This window comes from Cupressus sempervirens, chromosome 9 (genome assembly GCF_028749045.1).
Source record: "Cupressus sempervirens isolate cs-2001-9-10 chromosome 9, ASM2874904v1, whole genome shotgun sequence".
Lineage (NCBI taxonomy): Eukaryota > Viridiplantae > Streptophyta > Pinopsida > Cupressales > Cupressaceae > Cupressus > Cupressus sempervirens.
In genome coordinates this window covers 749681350-749689953 of record NC_143126.1, presented here as the reverse complement: position 1 = coordinate 749689953, position 8604 = coordinate 749681350, and positions in this window count along the sequence as shown.

Genomic DNA, 8604 nt, shown 5'->3' with positions numbered 1-8604 from the left:
AAGCTAATTGGTGTAGAATCTGGTTATTACAAAGAAAGTACCATCAAATTCTTGATAGAATCAGATTGGAAGCCAACAAAACCTATAATCAAAAAATTAATTAGAAATAGATCAATTTATAACCTAGAATTTTTAACCTGTGAGGGAGAATGTTCTGGCATAATCATTCTGAGCACCGAAATTGGATTTAAAGCTACAAACATTAAAGACATGCTCAACAGTATCAATTAGAGAAAAGGATGTAATAATGGAGTAGCAGATTGGAAATTATACAAAAAAATCAGTAATAGACGAATAGTGTATAGAGGAGCATAAGGACTCTCGGGAAGGGATAACAAATAATGATCACGAAGAACACGAGACAATAGAACGAGATATTTTATCAGCTATTAATCAATGCACTAAATGAAGAAATAATGTTGAGGAATTGGAGACTAATAAGAACAAACTCAAGGCACTAAAATATGAAATTGAAATCACCCAGAGCAATATTGAAGATTTGTTAATCATCACAGAACAAATGCACAAAGAACATTGCAAAACGGGGGAGATTTCTCAGACTCTAAACCCCCTAACCCATAAAGAGAACAGTCAGGAACCATTGGATATTGAGGACCTACAAGTAGAAACGAAAGAATACATAGAATCTCTAAAAAGCACAGATACTCCTATTTAGAAATAAGCTAAAATCCCTACAGCGGATGATGAACAATGGAACAATATAAAAATTCACAAAAAGAATAAGAAAAAGAGTTACAAATTTTGTCAAACCCCAATGGATGGCTCAGATTTATTTGAAGAAGTTGGGAAAAGTCAGACCACGAGCATGGAAATGCAAGCAACAATGGAATTACCTGAAGTAACTGAGATTTTAAAAGAAGCAGGCCTATTAGAAAGAGAGGTAAATGAAATAAAAGAAGGACTTAAATCCAATATACATGAGAAGGAAGGAATGAATAATACCGGAACCAATAATAGCCCTTGTATGCACCCAAAAATGGTCGCCTAGACTATGGGCCCCCATTATTCAATTTATCAATTTATCAAATTTTCTGAATCAATGGTTTGTAATATATTCAAATCAATTTCCTTGATCAAATTTGATTTATTTCATTTCTAAGATTGATCATTTTATTTCAAGTCTTATTTAATTAAAAGGAAATCTTCTCTTTTAATTAAATAAAATAAAATCCCCATTTAATTAAAAGAAAACCTCTCTTTTAATTAAACAGTTCATCCACATTTAATTAATTAAGAGAAAAACCTCTCTTTTAATTTAATTAAATATCTTCTATTTAATTAAAAAGAACTTGCTCCCTTTTAATTAAATAAAAATCCCACTTAAATATCTCTTTTGATGAAAAAAGGAAATAAAATAAATTCTTTTTATTTAATTTCTCTACACTTAAAAATGTGATCTAAGTGGGATTTATCTTTCCACTTTTTCCTCAACCACTCCTCTTTTCTCATTGGTGGAATTTTGTCTCACATGGATCAAGCTCTATTATCCCATATTGGTTGTGAGAAGCCTCTCACCTCCATAATTTCCTTTATAAGGGAGAGCCCTCTCCTCATGTTAGAGACCCATGATTATGCTATCATTATGCTGCAGGTTTGAAGACTAATTTTTGAAGGAGTTTGAATACAAAAGCTTTTTGTGGAGAACTTCTATTTTCTTGTCTTTTTCTCTCTTGCACCCATCATGGGCTTTTAGCTTAAATCTTGCATTTATAGATTAGAATTTTTTTTCATAGATTAGATCTTATTTTCATGCATATTTGAAGATCATGGAGACTAGCATTCTTGTTTTTCCTCTTTGAATCTCTCATCTCATGGTGTACTTGCATGGGCACAAAAATAGGTTAAACTGAGGGCCTCCATTGCAAACCCTTGCACTCTATGAGTAGAGAGCTATGGATCGATTTGTGAGGGCTCATTCTTGAGTTTTCTTACATGTAATGATTCATAGAAGTGTGACAACGTTTTAGCACACATTTTTGGCGCCCACCGTGGGGCTTGAATCAAGTTTCTAGCTCCATTTACTTTTATTTTTCATCTCTGGTTTTTTTACAGTAGCATATTGGATCTAATCAAGTGCTCTTGTAAATTTTTCACTTTGGTTTTAAGGCCAACCCATATATAGATTGGTTTGCAGGCAAAAAATCTAGTTGGTTTAAAGATTCAATCATATCTTTTAAACCACTTAGAGTTTGGTTCTAAAAAAATTTTTCTGGGTTGGTTATGTGCCTAACATGTCCTAGTTCGATTTTTAGATCATTTTGACATGATTTGTGCAAGTTATGAATTTCTCTTTATTTTTCATAAAAAGCCGTTTCTGATCATAAATCAGCGTATTTTTTGGAAAAATTTATATTTTCAGAAAGCTTTTTGAATTCTAATGGGGGTTCTTTCTTTGTGTTTTGAATTTTGAGGCCGTATTAAAGATCAAAAACTCGATTTGATGAATCTGGCCTATTTTGAAAAATTGGGTCCCTAGGGCACAAATGAAGAATTTTTTTTGAATTTCTTACATTTTTGGAAAGCTCTTTAGTTTTTACCAGGGGTCTCTTCTTTTCATTTCTATTTTTGGGTTCAAAATCATAGCAAAAAAAAAGGTCTAATCATGTTGACTAGGTTATTCGTATTTTTTTTGCAGGGATTTTCGTGTTTTTCTGATTTTTTTCTGTTAACTGCTCACTGTTTTGGGTTTTTTTATGTTTTTTGATTTTTTTGGAACAGCATAGCAGCAAGTTATGATTTCATTGGAAAAAAGTGCTAAAGTTGTTAAAAATAGGTAAGATCTACTAAGCGCGTTGCGAGGACTTCAGGTATTCTTCTTTGGCTGATAACACTTTGATTTGGAACTTTAAAATGAACCTCTCATGTGTCTAGCTTGTGTGTTTTGCTTATGCTTTTATTTTTCAAACACATGCATAATTGATACTAGGTTTTAATCTCCATTGATTTTTATTTAGCAAGCTTGATTATTAGTGATAGATTTAGATAGCTATATTGGGTTATTGGACTCGCTGAATCCGCCGGCCCCTCATTCCACCCCGTGGTTGCAAGATCAGCGCCACATTAAAGGGGATGGGTCTACAGGATAGAAGCGTTAAGTGCTCCACTTGGCAACCCTCTTGTGCTTTCTAGAACTCACTAATCTTTGAGTTGTGGACTCGTTTTGGCTTGTGTGAGGGGTTAAGTGTTCCACATCTTTGGACTCACCTTACATTAGTTAAAGCGTTAAGTGTACCACCTTGTGCTTTTTGATTATTCTTGGATAGATTTTCTTTTGGGGAATGAACATTTGTACACACATAGTAATTAGGCCCCATGAATACTATTCGTGGATCTTGAGGGAGTGAGTTCCTAGTGAAACTCCTCTCAAAGATGGATTCCTTGTAGGTGGGGAGGATACTTTGAGAATCTCTTAGATAGATGGATCTTCAACTTGGTGATTGAGGCATCCTTTCTCCGGAGAGGTTGATAGATCACTAGGGGTTGATATCATAGATCTTGAGATAATCTTAGTTAGCGTGTCAGATTAATCTGGTTGCTTTGATTGGGCTAAAAGTGAAAAGGTGTCAAAATCTTGGATCTGAAAGCTAAGTCCCCTTATGGTCCACTATTGTGAGTTGGTCACCTTTAGAGAGGGTTAACCATAGCAGACAATCCCTATACAGGGCAAACTGCAGACGGAACCTCAAGCGGTAATAGCCACTTTTGCCGTGGTTGCAACCATCGCTATATAAATGTCCTCATGGAAGAAATCTCCATGGGGTATGGTTCATTGTGGGTTGTCAGATCTCCCTAGCAGCTCTTGAAGATTAAGTTCTCAGACTGTGTCAAAACCTCGGTGCACCGGGATTGGAGGTCACCCCTGTGAATCATAAAAGTTGCAGAGTCAAACCATTACTAAAAACCTTAGAGAGGTCAACTTTTATTTTCTAGGGATGTATGCAATGATTGTGAAACTCTTTGAGAACATACACAATTAGCTCTCCTAGGGATTAGCATAAACTAAGTCACTTGATTGCTCATGCGCAAGGTTGCTTTGCCCCTTGTTCATTGTTTGAAGACTGTTTGCTTAAAATCCCTGTTTTCTATCTTGCATGCTTGTTTTATGATAAAGAATCTATTGATACATCTAGTTGGATATTTAAAATGAACAAAATCTGAGTTCTTGAGTTGAGACTTTACGATCAAATAACTTTGTTATCCCATTATTTCTAGTCTCCCTAAGTTGGTCCTATTTGGATTAGGCTACTTTTCTCATTGTTAAAAGCCTTTTTGCACCATGGGTTATTATGCTTTGACCTCTTGAATTAGTGATCATTGATTTCACAAGAGACCTTGTTTGGAGTTGGTAAGTTAGAAACTGTCTTTATTGAGAAAGATAGACACTTGGATCCTTTGATATTACACTTGGAGAGTCTTAGTAATCTCTTGTCCATTCACTTTCATCAAAGTACAATTTTAATTATTTATAATTTGGGTAAATCATCCTCCTAGTCCATATGTGCTAGGGTATTCACCCAAAGTTGTGAGCACCTCTGTGGCAGTGTTGATTTATGCCTATTGCAAAATTCTATCTTATCACATCTCTTTTGGACAAGTTAGTGCTTTTACTATCCTAGTTTGGTACCAAGGTTTCTTAGGGTTATCCTATCAACTAGTACCTTTTCTTTCATGTTGATTACAAGTGCTATTACATGTTGTTCAACATTCAAATGATCTCAAATGGTATCAAATTTTCCAAAATGACTCTTGGTCTTCTTTCTTCTTTATCTTCAATGTCTTTCTAATCTGTCATTTCCACTCTTCCTCTTCTTTATGTCTTCTTGATTCTTTTCCTCCTATTATCATATAGTCTACCTTCTTCTATTCATTCTTTCTCTTCTTCCATACTTGATTCTTCTTCTTCTAGAACCATGGATCTTGGATATCTTTTTAGGGATCCTCATTTGAGCTCAAATGAAATCCACCTCCTTCTTGAATTTGAAAAGTGTTGTCACTCCAATAGATGCATGGATGCTAACGTTGCAACAAAAATAATTTAAAAAATGGATAAATCAAACACCTTTGCTAGGATCATGTGCAAGATCAAATCACAATATCCTTCTTCCAAATATTTTCCATCTTCCAAGTCTTATCATGATTCTTCTAAATATCATACAGATTCTTCATCCTCCAAGTCTTATCATGATTCTTCTAAATATCCTTCATATTCTTCATCTTCTAAGTCTTACAATAATTCTTCTAAATATCATTCACATACTTCATATTCTAAATCTTACCATGACTCTTCTAGATATCATCCATCTAGGTCTTCACCTACCTCTTTTTCACGATATCATTCTTCTTCTACTTCTACTAAGAGTCTTCTTCCTCTTATTAAGACATATGATAATGAAAAACATGAAAAGTCTTGTGATATGCCTATCTATAATTCTTCTAGTGACAATGATTATGATGGTCATGATTATTACATTCCAACAGTTCCTAAAAGTCCTCCTAGTCCTATGCTTGTGCTTAAAGGGGATGAGTCACGCAAAGATATTGATGGTAATTCACATGAATCAAATCTTGAAAACAACATTGATAAATTTTGTGAACAATACCTAAATGATAAATCTGCATTTTTTGATGAAGAGAAAGCATTTTTTTGTGCTGAAATACAACATCAATGGGATAAGAGTTCCTCTTCTAAGAACCCTCATGCTGAAAATAAAGATTACACTCTTGAGCAAGATCATGTTAATGTTGAACCTTTGTCTTCTGATGTGCTTTGCATGACAGCTTGGGTACTCTTGCGGAGTCGATCCTTGAAGATCACTTTCACTTGCTTCATACACTCCTTGCTTATCCATCATATCCACTAGCTTGTTGTTCCATCATGTCCTCTACCTTGCTAAACATTGGGACTGCATGATGTGATCTTGCTTGAGAGTTTGATGCCCATTCTGTCTAGGGGCATCTTTGTACATATTTATTGATCTTGAAAAAATTCAAAAAAATTGATATATTTCAAAAAAAATTCAAAAAAATTGATATATTTAAAAAAATCCAAAAAAATGATATATTGTAAAAATTCTAAAAATTGAAAAATGTCCTGAAAAAATGATCATCTTAGTGACAACCTAGCAAAAGGCACTTTGATGTATCTTCAAAAAAATTATATATTCCAAAAATACAAAAAAAAAAAAAAATTCAAAAATTCAAAAAAAATGGAAAAAGTGCCTTGGTGAAAACCTGGAAACAGGCGCCTTAGTAGCAAAAAAAAAAAAAAAAAAAAACCAAAAAAAAAAATTTAAAAAATTTAAAAAATCCAAGTGGTGAAAACTTGGAAACGGGCACTACTTGAGGCCTTTGCACCCCTATTTCTTGGCACATGTCCTCGACACTTAGCCTTTCTCCACCATGCCTTGTCCTTGTTACCTTGGTTTGGAATTGGTCTTTGTCTAGGGGGCATAACTATGTTAGCTTTGGTTTCTTAGATGTGTGAGTCTTTAGGACACCTCGCAAATGGTGTTTTTCAACACCCATTGACATCGAGTGTTTTTCAACACTTATTGGTTTGGTCTTACCCAGTATCATCATGTGATCTTACCTTCCTACAAGCATTTGATCCTTGTCCTCAGAACTCAGTATCAGTTAACACACTTAAATTTTTAAACGCAACACTTAATGCTTGACTTATGTCATGATTTTTTTTCTCTGTGTACTAACTGTTATTGATTTTTGTTGAGTGTCTTTGTCTGATAAGTCTCTCCATGATGCATTGCTAGAAGACTTGGGGCATGGGACATGTTTTTATTTGTTGTTTGCTTGTGCGTGTGGTCTTGAAACTCTAGAGTGTCTCTTGTTGTCCCCTTGAAACACTTAGGAGATTTGAGGTATCATCCTTGATTGTTTTTGCACAACCATTCTTATGGTCATCTTGGCATCTATGCCTTGATACGAGCATGGTTTTGCTACATTAAATTGGGTAAGCTAATATCGAAGTCATCTTGATCTTTATGTCTTTGATGCTTATGTTAGAATCTTTCCACATTCCAATCCGATATTAATTACATTCATATCTTCATAGTTGCGCTTGTGACTAGTGACGATTGTGTGATTTTTCGATGTCCGTTAATAATTGCCCAATGATGAAAATAAGTTCTTTTACATTCTCTAATGAATGATGAACACAAAATCCTATGTTACAATTGCTCTTTTGCAAGTACACCATTGCATTTCATGTAGCTTGCATTATTAGACTTCATGTTAGTTTGCATTTTTAGGCTGCATTATGAGTTTGAGAGGGTTCTCCTTTCATCTTTATTGTGGACATTTAATCAATTGTGGTCACATTTTGATCTTCATTTCCTTATTTTCTTTCGTGATCTCAATCGAAATTTCTATCTTAAACAGTTGATTGATTTTTGGAGCATTTTCTTTTCTTATTTCTATTTCTTTCCATATCTTTCAAACTTCTATCTTCCATTTTCTTTTTCCCCACTTCTTTTCTTCTAAATCACCTTTGGGGCATAATATTTCATGCTTGATGATCTACCTTGGTTCTATGATTCTTATATCTTTCATCTTACATCAAGAACCTTATCTTTTGTTCGATTTGATCAAATTTATCAATTTGTTGTTTCTCCTCTATCTCATTTCGATTTCGATCACGAGGGGGCAGTAATTATCAATTTCAATCCTTGATTCAGTTTTATCAATTTTATCCTCGACTTTTTCAAGTTAAAATTTATTTGTATTCTTTGTCCTGATGTGTTCCCGAGTCGACCACACATCTGGGTTGTTTTGTGATCCCAAATTGACCTCACACTTCAATTTCTTTCTTTGACTACATGTGTTCCCGAATCGATCACACATTAGTCAAAGAGGGGCAGATGTATGCACCCAAAAATGGTCGCCTAGGCTATGGGCCCCCATTATTCAATTTATCAATTTATCAAATTTTCTGAATCAATGGTTTGTAATATATTCAAATCAATTTCCTTGATCAAATTTGATTTATTTCATTTCTAAGATTGATCATTTTATTTCAAGTCTTATTTAATTAAAAGGAAATCTTCTCTTTTAATTAAATAAAATAAAATCCCCATTTAATTAAAAGAAAACCTCTCTTTTAATTAAACAGTTCATCCACATTTAATTAATTAAGAGAAAAACCTCTCTTTTAATTTAATTAAATATCTTCTATTTAATTAAAAAGAACTTGCTCCCTTTTAATTAAATAAAAATCCCACTTAAATATCTCTTTTGATGAAAAAAGGAAATAAAATAAATTCTTTTTATTTAATTTCTCTACACTTAAAAATGTGATCTAAGTGGGATTTACCTTTCCACTTTTTCCTCAACCACTCCTCTTTTCTCATTGGTGGAATTTTGTCTCACATGGATCAAGCTCTATTATCCCATATTGGTTGTGAGAAGCCTCTCACCTCCATAATTTCCTTTATAAGGGAGAGCCCTCTCCTCATGTTAGAGACCTATGATTATGCTATCATTATGCTGCAGGTTTGAAGACTAATTTTTGAAGGAGTTTGAATACAAAAGCTTTTTGTGGAGAACTTCTATTTTCTTGTCTTTTTCTCT